Below are 14147 nucleotides of genomic sequence, written 5' to 3' on the forward strand. Positions count from 1 at the left end.
ATGTTGTCAATGGTGGCATCTTCTCATGTTGCCACAACAGTGCCAAAGAGCTCCCAGTTGGTGGTCGTTCTGGGAGTTCTCTTCTTAAACATTGCAGCCCTTTCTCCCTGCTCCGTGAAGTAGAATTTTGCATGAAGGAGATGGTGGTCCTATCCTGTTTGGAATTTTGGGACAATAGCAACATGGGTCAGGCAAAACCATCGATTGAATATGATGTGGTCAATTTCGTTGTGGAACCATCCACCAGGAGATTCCTACATCCAACGTTTAGATTTGGCCTTCTGGAAATGTGAGTTACAATGGATGATCTTGGTCAACATGATGAACTCAGATAGTCTCTCACCCTGTTCGTTCCATTCGTTAATTCCATTTGTTCCCATGGGGGTCCCAATGTGGAGTTCTTCGGCTGACTTTCTCGATCCTATCTTGGCATTAAAATCATTGACAATGATCTTGTAGAAGGTGTGGTCTTCTTTATAGAACTTCTCCAGCTCCATGTAGAACTTCTCAATTTCTCCTTCATCATAATTGGATGTTGGTGCATAGACAATGAAGACAGAAACTGCCAGCAGTGAGCCACATCTATTCAAGTGTAATTGTTCGATTCAGGTTGTTAGGCATTGGAATGAATCAATGTTTATGGCCAAGGTTTTTTTTTTTTTCTTTTTTTATTAGTGAAAAACCATGAGGCACAGTTATAGGCCCACAAATTCTGCGCTTGGGTTTCAGTTATACAATGATCAAGTGCCCATCCCTCCACCAGTGCCCGTCATCCATCCCCACGGGTCCCAGCACCCCCCCTCATCCCCCCCCCCCCCGTCCCATCCTGCCTCTGTGGCAGGGTATTCCCCCTTGTTCTCTCTCTCTTCTTTTGGGTACTGTGTTTTGCAAGAGAGGCATTGAGTGGCAATCATGTTTGGTCTATAGACTACTTTCAGCGTGATTCTCCCACCCTGGGAGGGTCCTCACAACACCCTTTATTTGGTGCTCTCTTCTCTATCTGAGCTTCCTTTTCACCTAGAGCCTGTGGCTGGCCTTCCATTCATGGAGCAAAATTCCTGGTACTAATCTCAGCCATTCCTGGGTGTTACTCTCCCTTTTTGTTGCTTTATGTTCCCCAGATGAATGCAATCTTTCTGTGTCTATCCCGCTCTTTCTGACTCATTTCGCTTAACATGATACTTTCCATGTAGTACCACTTGTATGTAAATTTCATAACTTCATCTTTTCTAACAGCTACATAGTACTCCATTGTGTAAATGTACCAAAGTTTCTTTAACCAGTCATCTGTTCTTGGGCACTCAGGTTTTTTCCAGATTCTGGCTATTGTAAAGAGTGCTGCAATGAACAAACAATTGCAGATGTCACTTCGACTATACCTTTTTGCCTCTCTGGGATATATTCCCAGGAGTGCTATAGCTGGGTCAAATGGCAGATCAAATTCTAATTTTTTGAGAGTCGTCCATACTGTTTTCCAAAAGGGTTGGACCAGCCGGCATTCCCACCAGCAGTGAAGGAGGGTCCCTTTCTCGCCACATCCACGTATGGCCAAGTTTATGTTGACAAGGACACCGGCACCACCAATGCCTCTTTTGTTGCATGTTCCAAGGAACAGTTCTTCTTCAGTGTTGAAAACGGCATGATGTGATTGATGCCTTCTTGTCTCTGTCAGACCAATGATGTCGTACTTGATCTTTCACACTTGCACCATTAGGTCCTCGATGGATGCATCTGATGCCAATATATGTGCATTGAAAGTACAGACAGTCATTTTTGTCCTTCTTTGTTTTGGCAGCCTAGTTCGGCCTTGAGATTTTATCACCCTCTCCTTCTTCATCCTTTCTAATGCTGCCATATTGGTGGCTCTTTCATTGTTAGGGGAATGAGACCCATTGTAGTTACTGGTTTTGGCAAATTGAACACACTACGGATGGCTTGCCAGGCTCTGCTGTGCAGGTGGTATATTCTTGGTAGCTTGCCAGGCTCTCCAAGAGGGATAGAGGCTTTAGGGCGGCCTCTAATAGCCCTTGTAGGTGTTCCCATAGTTCAAACCATATTTGAACCCTATCAAATATGGTACCATAATCTTGGCAGATGGGTATTAAGTGTCTTATGATGTGGCCACATGATCCAGAAAGTGTACAGGAGCGTGGCAGTGGCTGGGTAGTGGAGATAGTGGAGGTAGTTGAGGTCTGCCGTTGAGGTATTTATCTGGTAATGGTAAATATCTGGTAATGGTAGGGTGGGTCTTCTGTGTGTAATTCCTTGGTCTCTGGAGATTGATGGGAGCAGGCAGAGGATCTCTGTTCCCAGGTCTCATTGAAAAACTTCCGGCTCTGGGCACATCTCTTTGATTCCACTGTTCTTCCTGCATTAACATAACCCTCAGAGACCTGGTCCCTACGAAAACAGGATGAGAACGCTATTCGGGGTCTCCCAAAGAAGAATCAAAAGAACTATGTTTGGAATATCACACTTCACTCAAATGAGAGAAAGAATCCGGAGTTCCGACCTCTGTCGACGGTCAAGAATCAGGGACACTGCCTCATTTGCCAAGGCATCAAAAATCAGATGGGCTGGACACATAATGAGATTTGGAGACAACCGCTGGACTAAAGCCATTATCGACTGGATTCCACAAGATGTCAAAAGATTGCGTGGCTGCCCACCTACGAGATGATCAGACTTCTTCATTAAGACCCTAAATGATCGGTTTGAGGCTCTTCATATTCCAAGAATGAGCAGACGCCACTGGGCTACAATAGCACATGACAGAGATGAACAGAGATGTTACTGGCGCCGGCTCGAGCAAATCGATGAGTAACGGGATGTCAAGTGATCAAGTGATTGTTCAGAGTGATCTGTACAAAAGTGTAGTGAGTATTTGAATACATTAGAAATATGATGTTACTCTAGCATCTAGTTCCAGGAAACCTAGAACTACGTAGTGTTTCTTATAATCAAAAAAATCATCAATTGTGTTGGAGAGACAGTACCACAGGTAGGGAGCTTGCCTTGCACACTGCCGACCTGGATTCAATCTTCCTGCCCACAAGGAGTGATCCCTGAGTGCAAAGCCAGAAGCAAAGTCTGAGCACAGTTGGATGTAATACCTTTACCCAAAAAGAAATAATCAACATCTAAGATCATAGAGAGAGGTAAGAAATCCCCGCCCCCCCATTGAACTTGGTGAAAGCAAGATTGAGAAATATAAATTTTTTAAAATCTACTTTTTGTGTTGGGGATCAAATCCAGGGCTTACATGCTGTACCTATAAGCCATACCTCATTGCCAATTCTGTTTATTCTTTAGTATCGTGAACACTGGAGTATGACTGTGTTGGGTACCTGTTGGTCAACAGGCAAGATCTCCATCCTCAGAGAAAGGAACACATTGTACAAATGACCGCATGGTCAAGTTCTGTGGTGAAGCAGTCGAATGCTAGGAGAGGCTAAATATAGATGGTGTGGGTGTGGAGGGATGGCTTTTCTGAGTGACAGCTCTGGGGAGAAGTAGATGAAAGAGAATCCCAACGTGGAAAGAATGGTCTAATTTGGACCATTTAGAAACTGTCAGGTTGCCAACAAAGAGGAAGAAATGAAACTGAAGGGGAGGAAAGGGATCAGATTGTGGGAGATCTTCCCAGTTGGGTCAAGAATTCCATTCCATCCCCCTGCAAAGAATGGTTGCAAAGAATGGGATAAACACAGCAACTGGCCAGGTGACCTAGAAGGCCCCAATGAAGGGCTTCCTGGCCATTTTATTTAGTTAGCATTTGCATTCCCCTCATTCCCATGCTGTACACTATTCTTCATAAGTTAGTACATTTTAGAACAAAGAATATACATAGCCGGAGGCATATGGATATGTTGTAGCTGAGGAACCATCCCACACACTTATATTTAACCTTGGAGGTAAAGAATTATCCCATTGATTCAGGCAGAATGCTCCTTGCAGAGCCACATGATGTACAGTTCTTATAAACCCGCCTATCTTACATATCCCTAGCAGAAAATTTCCTGCTTTGCTGCAGTTTGCAGCTCTGATGTACATTTACATGTCCCCTTTCTAAAGTTGCTTCACCCACAAGACCATTCAAATATTGGGTCCTATTTTAGCGGGGCCATTTCCACATCCCATAATTTTAGGGCTTATAGTTTATTTATTTTTAATTTTTATTAGTGAAACACCATGAGGTACAGTTTTAGACTTACAAATTTTTGTGCTTGGGTTTCAATTATACAACGATCAAATACCCATTCCTCCACAAGTGCCCATTTTCCACCACCATGGATCCCAGTATCCCTCCCACCCCCCCATCCCCCCATCCCACCCTGCCACTGTGGCAGGGCATTCCCTTTTGTTCTCTCTCTCCTTTTGGGTGTTGTGGTCTGCAAAAGAGGTATTGAATGTCAATCATGTTCGGTCCATAGTCTACTTTCAACATGCATCTCCCATCCTGGGAGGATCCTCCAAACACCCTTTATTTGGTGCTCCCTTCTCTATCTGAGCTGTAGGGCTCGTAGTTTAAGTAAAAAGCTCGGCTTTTACTCTTTGAAAGGATCACCCAATTATTTTCAGTCAAGAAGTGATACTATCCGATTTATACTTTAAACGATCCTTTTGGCAGTCAAATGGGAAAGAGGCGAGAAGGAAGCAAGTGTGGCAAAGGACTGTGGAACAGTTTAGAGAAGAGGTGACAGAAACTTAAATAAGAATTGTGCTGTGGATTTGGTGCAAAGTGAATGGGCCTCCTTTGGAAGTAGGTTGTATGCAATTTGCATTGGATTTAAGGTAAGTCATGCATAAGATGAGAGAGACCCCTGGATTTAGAAACTCAGGAAGTCGCAGCAGCAAAGAATTGTGTGAGATTCATATCAGTGCTACTTTGGTATGATGTTTATACCGGGAGAATTGGAACAATTAGCACACATTCATTCAAAATCAAGGTAAAGGTAAAAGGTAAAGGCCCTCCCGTTGATCGTCGATTTGCTCGAGCGGGCCCAGTAACGTCTCCATTGGAGATTTTGTTGTTACTGTGTCTGGCATATCGAATACGACACGGGGAGCTTGCCAGGCTCTGCCGTGCGGGCAAGATACTCTCGGTAGCTTGCTGGGCTCTCCGAGAGGGGCGGAGGAATCGAACTCGGGTTGGCCATGTTGGCCGCTTGTAAGGCGAACGCCCTACCTCTGTGCTATCGCTCCAGCTCAAAATCAATGTTGAATCGATTTAGAGAACAGCACTCCACAATATTGACATAAAATCAAGAATAACAGTGGGGTTATTAGTTCTTCTTTGTTGTCTTTGTTTTTATTGTTGTCCTTGACTCTAACAAGGAGATACACTTGAGAAAAATGTACCTTAGATTATGTCTATTAATCGCAGTTTTCCATCAGTCATAAAAGAAGGATTTCATTGAGATTCAAGTTTGGGAGAATTGATCACCCTAGATGTGCATTTCATTGCCTGGGACCCAGGCTATCACATTCCTATATTTGAGGCTCCTCTTCATGATGACCCTCTGTCACAACCTTGTTCCCCACTGGGTTTCTCCTTTCCTCATCCATCCATGTTAGCTTAGAGATGGAAGAAGTAGTAGAGTATCCTGGAGAAAGCTGAAACTGAAAGAATCAGAATATCTCGTGGGCCTTCTGGCTCTAGGAGGGAAAATAGAAGCTTTGTCTAGTACTCCACACAAATACTACAATGCCTGCCCAAGGTGAGCTCCTGCGTTCAATCCTTCTGTGCCATTCTGTAAAGTGATTCAACACTTTGCTAACAGCAAATGATTTGTGTCTCAGAGTTTGCTTCCTGAGACCAGGTTTGAAAGATAACCTCTGTTCAGCCCTTGGGTTGGGGGTAAGGAACAAAGAATCCTAATAACACATTCGTGTTCCCCAAAGTTTAACTCAGATGACCTGTATCAGAATCATTTTTAGGGGCTTTATAAAGGCCATTGTGTTGGTTGGATCCCCAGAAAGCAGACTCTAAGAGGAAATTAAGAGTAAAAGAGGTTTACTGAGAAAACCTCTTTTGCCTGGGAAAGATATAAAGCGGGGAGGGTAGTACTGAGTACATAAAGGCTTCACTCCACAATGCTCATCTGATGTTGGGAAAAGAAAGTAAAGAGGGAAAGAAGCAGGATTAGGCAGGGAGTGTTCTGAGCCTGAAGCAGCTCTGATGAAATCTCAGCCAACTCAAGGGAGTTGCAAAGCACAGATGACCTGTTAGGTATCAGGTAATACTACTACTTTCTACTTATCACCCTTAAAGTAGAAAGGCCATGACCTAGAACCCACCACCACCAGACTCCATCACTGGTGGGGGCAAGAGCAGGAATCAGGGTTAAAATTAGCGTTGCTCCTGTTGGTGCTAACTGGAGGCTGTTATCCAACAGTGCTTCTCATAGGAAATAGGAAGGATGAACAGTTCTCCTCATGACTGACACTGCATCTTCCCTCTACCCACCCTCAACCTCCTGCAGCTGAATCTGGAAGGGAAGCCCTGGAATGTGTGCTTTAAAGTTTTCTAGGAGGCTCCAACCTTGAGAGTTGAGAACCTTTCTGAAGTGGCATAAAATTCTTCCAGGTTTAGGTCACAATTCACTTGAAGACTCACTTAGGCTGACATCCATTAAGAAAGCTCTTGGCTAAAAATAACAGGGACAGTGGATAACCCAGGATTTAAGCAAAAGAGATCATTATTTCACATAATAAGGAATCAGAAAGTAGAGCTGTTCCAGAATTTGATCCGGACATGCCCTCCTCAAGGTCAAGGCTTGCCGTCTTAGTTTTGTCAAATCATAGTTACAAATTGCTGTGACTACTTCAAAGAGAATATACCCAGGCATCTGGGGATTCAGAGCAGGAAAGAAAAGAATGAGAAAAGCTATAAAGGTAAAGGTAAAGGTAAAGGCCCTCCCGTTGATCGTCGATTTTCTCGAGCGGGCCCAGTAACGTCTCCATTGGAGACTTTGTTGTTACTGTGTTTGGCATATCGAATACTCTCGGTAGCTTGTCGGGCTCTCCAAGAGGGGCGGAGGAATGGAACTCGGGTTGGCCATGTTGGCCGCTTGTAAGGGGAACGCCCTACCGCTGTGCTATCACTCAGATGGCCGAGAGAAAAGCTATTATTTAAAAATATATATATTTATTTTAAGTGTAGTAACTGTGTAATTACAAAGTTATTCATGATTGAGGGTTTTTTTTTGTTTGCTTTTTGTATCACATCCGGTGATACACAGGGTTTACTTCTGGCTCTGCACTCAGGAATCACTACTGGCAGTGCTCGGGGGACCATATGGGATGCTGGGAATCAAACCTGGGTTGGCTGTGTGCAAGGCAAATGCCCTACCCACAGTACTATCACTCCAGCCCCTCATGATTGAGTGTTAAGTATACAATGTTTCAACATCAATCCTTCTACAAGGTCCAGTCACCTTCACCAATATCGCCGCTACCTCTCCACATTTGTATAAAGCTCTCATTTTATCAGAGAGGAGAATCTTTTCCGGATGTGTCCCAACTTGTGTTTAATTAAAGAGCATATAGCTATCAGAGCCAAGTGATTAAAAAATTAGTTTTTACAATCACCACAAATGGCTTAAATTCTTTATAGTTCAATTCTTGATACGACAGACTCTGATACCATAAGTAGAACCAGAGTTATAATTTTTCTCCCTCCTGTTTTGCTGTGTTGTGCAGAGGAGAGGGGTGGAGGGTGGGTTGTACACAATCTTGGTTGTGGTGCTTGCTGGCATTTGTACAGTTCAGTTGTGGTACTTGCACCAGTACTCATTGGCAGTGATATTCCTTTTATTATGGTGCTCTCACATCTTCGGTATAGTGTTCACTGGGTGCTGAGATACCACAGGCTAGGGCCACATACCTCAGTTGCAGGACCTGCACACACTGACTGTGTGCCAGAGATCACAAATTGTGGTGGTACCAGGGTTCCGGAGAGAAGAGCTGCCAGAACCACACTAGTACATGTAGGTTCTGCCAGAGATCCAACTCATAATTCTTTTTTTTTTTAATTTTTTTTCCCCTTTATTTTATTTTATTTTTTTTAAGTTGTAGATTTACAATTTTTTGTGCTTTGGTTTCAATTATACAATGATCAGATACCCATCCCTCCACCAGTGCCCATTTTCCACCACCATGGATAATATCCCTCCCACCCCCATCCCCCCATCCCCCCTGTCTCTGTGGCAGGGCAATCCCCTGTGTTCTCTCTCTCCTTTTGGGTGTTGTGGTCTGCAAAAGAGGCATTGAGTGGCAAACATGTTCAGTCCATAGTCTACTTTCGACATGCATCTCCCCTCCTGGGAGGATCCTCCAAACATCCTTTATTTGGTGCTCCCTTCTCTATCTGAACTGCCCTTTCCTCTAGGATACCCGGCTGGCCTCTAAGTTATGGAGCAATCCTCCTGGTGCTGATCTCAGCTATTCTTGGGTATTAATCTCATACTTTGTTACTTTATATCCCCCAGATGAATGCAATCTTTCTATGTCTATCCCTCTCTTTCTGACTCATTTCGCTTAGCATGATACTTTCCATATTGTACCACTTGTATGTAAAGTTCATGACTTCATCTTTTCTAAGAGCTACATAGTACTCCATTGTGTAGATGTACCAAAGTTTCTTTAACCAGTCATCTGTTCTTGGGCATTCAGGTTTCTTCCAGTTTCTGGCTATTGTAAAGAGTGCTGCAATGAACAAACAAGTGCAGATGTCACTTCGACTATACATTTTTGCCTCTCTGGGATATATTCCCAGGAGTGATATTGCTGGGTCAAATGGGAGCTCAATTTCTAATTTTTTGAGAATCGTCCATACTGTTTTCCAGAAGGGCTGAACCAGTGGACATTCCCACCAACAGTGAAGGAGTGTCCCTTTCTCGCCACATCCACGCCAGAATCGGTTGCTTTTGTTCTTTTGAATGTGGGCCAGTCTCTGAGGTGTGAGATGGTATCTCATTGTGGTTTTGATCTGCATCTCCCTGATGATTAATGATGTAGAGCATTTTCTCATGTGCTTTTTTGCCATTCGGATTTCTTCTTTGAGAAAGTTTCTGTTCATTTCATTGCCCCATTTTTGGATGGGGTTGGATGTTTTCTTCTTGTGGAGTTTAACCAGTATTTTGTATATCCTGGATATCAACCCCTTGTCAGATGTGTATTCGGTGAATATCCTTTCCCATTCTGTAGACTATCTTTGTATTTTGGTCACTGTTTCTTTGGAGGTGCAGAAGCTTCTTAGTTTAAGATAGTCCCATTTATCTATCTCTGTTTTCACTTGCTCGGCCAGTGGCGTGGCATCTTTGAAAATACCATTAGCTTCAATGTCATGGAGGGTTTTGCCAACTTTATCTTCAATGTACCTTATGGTTTCTGGTCTGATGTTGAGGTCTTTAATCCATTTTGATCTTACTTTTGTACATGGTGTTAGGCAGAGTTCTGAGCCTATTTTTTTGCATGTAGCCGTCCAGTGATGCCAACACAATTTATTAAAGAGGCTTTCCTTACTCCACTTCACATTACTTGCACCTTTATCAAAGATTAGATGAGCATATGATTGAGGAGAGATGTCAGTGTATTCAACCCTGTTCCATTGGTCTGCAGTTCTGCCTTTGTTCCAGTACCATGCTGTTTTAATTATTACTGCTTTGTAGTACAGTTTGAAGTTCGGGAGGTTGATTCCTCCCATTTTCTTTTTCCCAAGAATTGCTTTAGCTATTCGTGGGGGCTTATTGTTCCATATAAATTTCAAGCCAACTCATAATTCTTACTGCAAGGCTGACACTTTTTCTAATGAGACATTTTGGATCCCTGCATGACATCTTTTAAAATATATTGATGGAATAAAGGGTTTCTTTAAGGAAATGACTAACAAGGAAATAGTAAATCACTAACAAAAAAGAAATTACCTATCACATGGTTATGTGAGCTGGAGGGAGATGGATGAGGAGTAATCCAGGCAAGAGAATAGTAAATTCAAAGCTCTGCCCTAATGGGATGCCGAGTGGATTAAATTCATCCAAGAAGGTCACTGTGGTCTGAGTGGAGAAGGTGAGCAGAGATCAATGGTAGAGAAATGAGTTGAGAGCTCCTAGAGCCTTGTGTGGCATCCAAGAACATTTGGGCTTTTACTATGAGTAAAGTGGGGATCCACGGAGACACAAGGAGCATGGTTAGGTTATGTTTTATGGAGATTATTCTATCCACGGTGCTGTAAGGGATTAGGTCATGGGCATCCGTGGAAGCAGGAGGCTTAGTAGATTATTATTGTAATTAAGGCCAGACAATGCTGACTTAGACGAGCCAAGAGGTGGCTCAAATACTAAAGCACATATCTTGTATGTATGAGATCCTCAATTCCATCTTTGGAACTGCATAGCCCCAGAGGACTGGCAGGAGTACTGCTGGATGAGTCACACAAGCATAGAAATAAGCACAAAGAATAATAGCAAAGGAACTGTTGCTAAATAGTCAGATTAAATATGTTTCAAAAGTATAGTCAAGGGTTTGAGGTGCATTTGGTAGGGTTACAAGAAAATGACGAGAATCATGAATAACTATAAAGTTTTGGGTCTAAGAAATATGAAGATAGATTTAACATAAACTAAAATGTGCAAGATTGCAAATAGATCAAGTTTTGAAGAGAAGATCACCAACTGTTCCAGTGTATTAAGTTTTGAGATGTCTCTCAGGCATTTAAGTGCTATTGTTGACGAAGTCATAGATATGAGTTTGCTGGGGTCAAGGGAAATGTTAGGTCCAGATAACCACACTTGAGCATCATTAGCATAAATATATCTACCAAATAAGGAAACTGTTTCCAGGACAATGAGACAAGCTGTGTGTGAATTAAGATTAGCAATGAAAATTGTCCATTGAATTTATAATTCATGGTGGTCACTTGACAAGGGGACTTCGGTGAGGCCAAAGTCTGGCTGCTAAGTCTTGAGTAGATTGTAAGAAATAAATAGGAGACAGGAAACACAGGCAACCATTCTCAGGAGTTTTGCTTTTAAGAGTAGGAGAGAAATGTAATGACTGGTCGAAGAGTCATTGAATTCATGAGACTATTTATTTGTTTTTTCTAAAAGAATAATGATGAATATTATAAATGGGAATGTTCCACTATAGGGGATGGTTTTTTGGTGTAAGAAGAGGTACTGTTCTTGGATAGAGTCTATACAATATCAGATCGAAAAGAAAAAACATGGGACTATATGCTTGTGGATATGTATATATGATGAAGCATTTATAAAAGGTGTCTTCTGATTGATCCTACTTTTTCCAGTGAGAGAGGTTATTGGTTGAAAGTACAAATGAGGGAAACATTACTAGAGGTATAAAATTGTCATGTAGGGGAATTGTAGAATGAGCAGACCAGGGAAATGCTGTCCAAGGACTGGGTGGCATGATAGTCCTGCTTGATAGTGTATTGGATAGGCTCTATTTTTGTATGGATGCAGGTGCATAAGTTGAATTTAATCCAATTCCTAGAGGATTTTTCCAAGTCAGAACACTGAAGCAAGAGGGAAAGACAAGGGAGTTGAAGGTATATGAAGGATATAATAATAAACTAATTCATTGTGGAATTAAGGCTGGGTAAGGAGGGAAATGAAGGTGTGAAGTGAGGTAAGAGAAAACTCTAAATAGGAGAAACACTGAATTTTGGGTCCAAGAGGTAGAAGAATTATTGGAGTTATAACATGTGGTATGACCGAAGAATCTTACCATGCTCCTGTCCCAAGATGTCCACATTCTAATCCTAGGCACCTGTGATGTGAGGTTACATGCAAAGAATTTAAATTAGAGATGGACTTAAAATAGAAAGATCTTGGGGGATGGAGAGATAGCACAGGGGTCATGCTTTCGACCCACCCTCGATCAATTTCCAACACCGTGTATGGTATCCCAAGCATAGCCAGAAGTGGCACCTGACCACTACCAGGTGTGCTTCTCTCTCCAAAATGGGAAGATTATTTGAGTGAGCATAATTGTACTTAATCATATTGTACTTAAAATTGTAAGTGTATGGTAGGAGAGTCAGGAACGCTCTGGCTGTAGAAGATGACAGTGGCTCACTAGTTACTCCTGCATCCCACAGCCATGGTCATGTGAATCCATTCATCAGCCCAGCTCTATGGATTCATGACTAAATCTTGGAACTGATGCAAGCCAAGCTGCTAAAATTTATGGGTACACTGGTCTTCCAGCTGAGAAATCTGGGGTACCCTCTGGAGGGCGGCAGTTCAAGTCCCCACCCTGCTGAAGTCCAGGCAGCCACACCCACACCCCACAGCTTGTTGCCATGCCAACAGCCCACTTTCACTGCTTCACCTATTAAACTCTGCATAGATGCCAAGCCAATGAAAATTTCAGGTGCATTGGTTCTCAGGCTTCGAACTCAGGGATCTTCTCAGAGTGGGGGCAGGAAACCTCTCTCCTATATTTGCAGAAGTTCTGGCAGCCACACTCTCTGCTACCCTACAACTGCTCTCATGTAAAGTCATCTGTTCATTTCTACAGCAATTAGAACCATCCAGCACCTCCAAATTCCACAATACTGACATCTCAGTAGGAGTACATCAAATTAGAAGGGAAAGTAACATAGAAACTACCAAGCTCAATAAAACAAAACATTACAATAAGATGCTCAACTAACAACAAACAGCTGTGTAAACCCTCAGATAAGGACTTAAGTGTCCATCGCTCTCAACGAAACGACCATCTCCAAATGCAACAGTTATGTGTACCTAGGTCGAGAAGTCAACATGACAAATGACCTGGTACCTGAGTTGCGCAGGAGGAAGAGAGTGGTTTGGAACGCCTTCAAGAGCATCGAAGAAATAGCTAAGTGATGAAGAACCTCCAGATCCGGGCACATCTCTTCAATTCCACTGTTCTGCCTGCATTAACATATGCCTCAGAGACCTGGGCCCTATGAAAATAGGATGGGAACGCTATTTGGGTCTCCCAAAGAAGAATTGAAAGAGCTATGCTTGGAGTATCGCCTTCACTCAAATGAGAGAAAGAATCCGGAGTTCCGACCTCTGTCGATGGTCAAGAATCAGGGACGCTGTCTCATTTGCCAAGGCATCGAAAATCAGATGGGCTGGACACATAATGAGATTTAGAGACGACCTGGACTAGAGCCGTTACTGACTGGATTCCACGGGACATCAAAAGACCGAGTGGTCGCCCACCTAGGAGATGGTCAGACTTCATTGTCAAGATCCTGAATGATCGGTTTGAGGCTCTTCATGTTGCTGGAGCGAGCAGGCGCCATTGAGCTACACTAGCACGTGACAGGGACGAATGGAGACGTTACTGGTGCCCACTTGAGCAAATCAATGAGTAATGGGATGTCAAGTGAGCAAGTGATCAGATAAGGACTTAATACCCCCTGGTGAGATATAGCAATCTTCATAAATTTTCTTTTCCTGCGGTATTTTTTGATCACTCCATCAGCTATTCAGTTGTAAAAAGCAATATAGAATAATTTTTTTGGTGCCTGCTAAGTAATCAGGAGTCAGGGGTAGTTGGGAAAATGAAGACATGGTAGGGAAGGTGACTCTGGTGATGGGTTTGGTTTTGGAAAATTGAATGCCTGTAACAACTGTATTATGTAAATACTGGGGTTTACTTTGTAAATCATAGTGTTTAAATAAAGTAAAAATGTCACGGTCACGGTCCTCCCGTTGTTCATCGATTTGCTCGAGCGGGCCCAGTAACGTCTCCTTCGTGAGACTTGTTGTTACTGTGTTTGGCATATCAAATACATCACGGGTAGCTTGCCAGGCTCTGCCGAGCGGGCGAGATACTCTCGGTAGCTTGCCGGGCTCTCCGAGAGGGGCGGAGGAATCGAACTCGGGTCGGCCATGTTGGCTGCGTGCAAGGCAAACGCCCTACCCGCTGTGCTATCGCTCCAATAAAATGAAAAATAAAAGATGACAGTGGCATGACTTAAATAAGAATTTTCTTGCATTCTTTCAGAAGAATCCAGGTAGGATCTTACCCAGATCCCACAGAAAAGAACAGCTCTCAGTCTAGTTACATTAATGTCTAATTTCTAATCTGGAGCTGTTAGATTATCTGTTTGTGCTGTTTACTCCATGAAATTAGGGGTCATT

Source organism: Sorex fumeus, unplaced genomic scaffold, assembly GCF_029834395.1.
Source record: "Sorex fumeus unplaced genomic scaffold, SorFum_2.1 ptg000072l, whole genome shotgun sequence".
Taxonomy (NCBI): Eukaryota; Metazoa; Chordata; class Mammalia; order Eulipotyphla; family Soricidae; genus Sorex; species Sorex fumeus.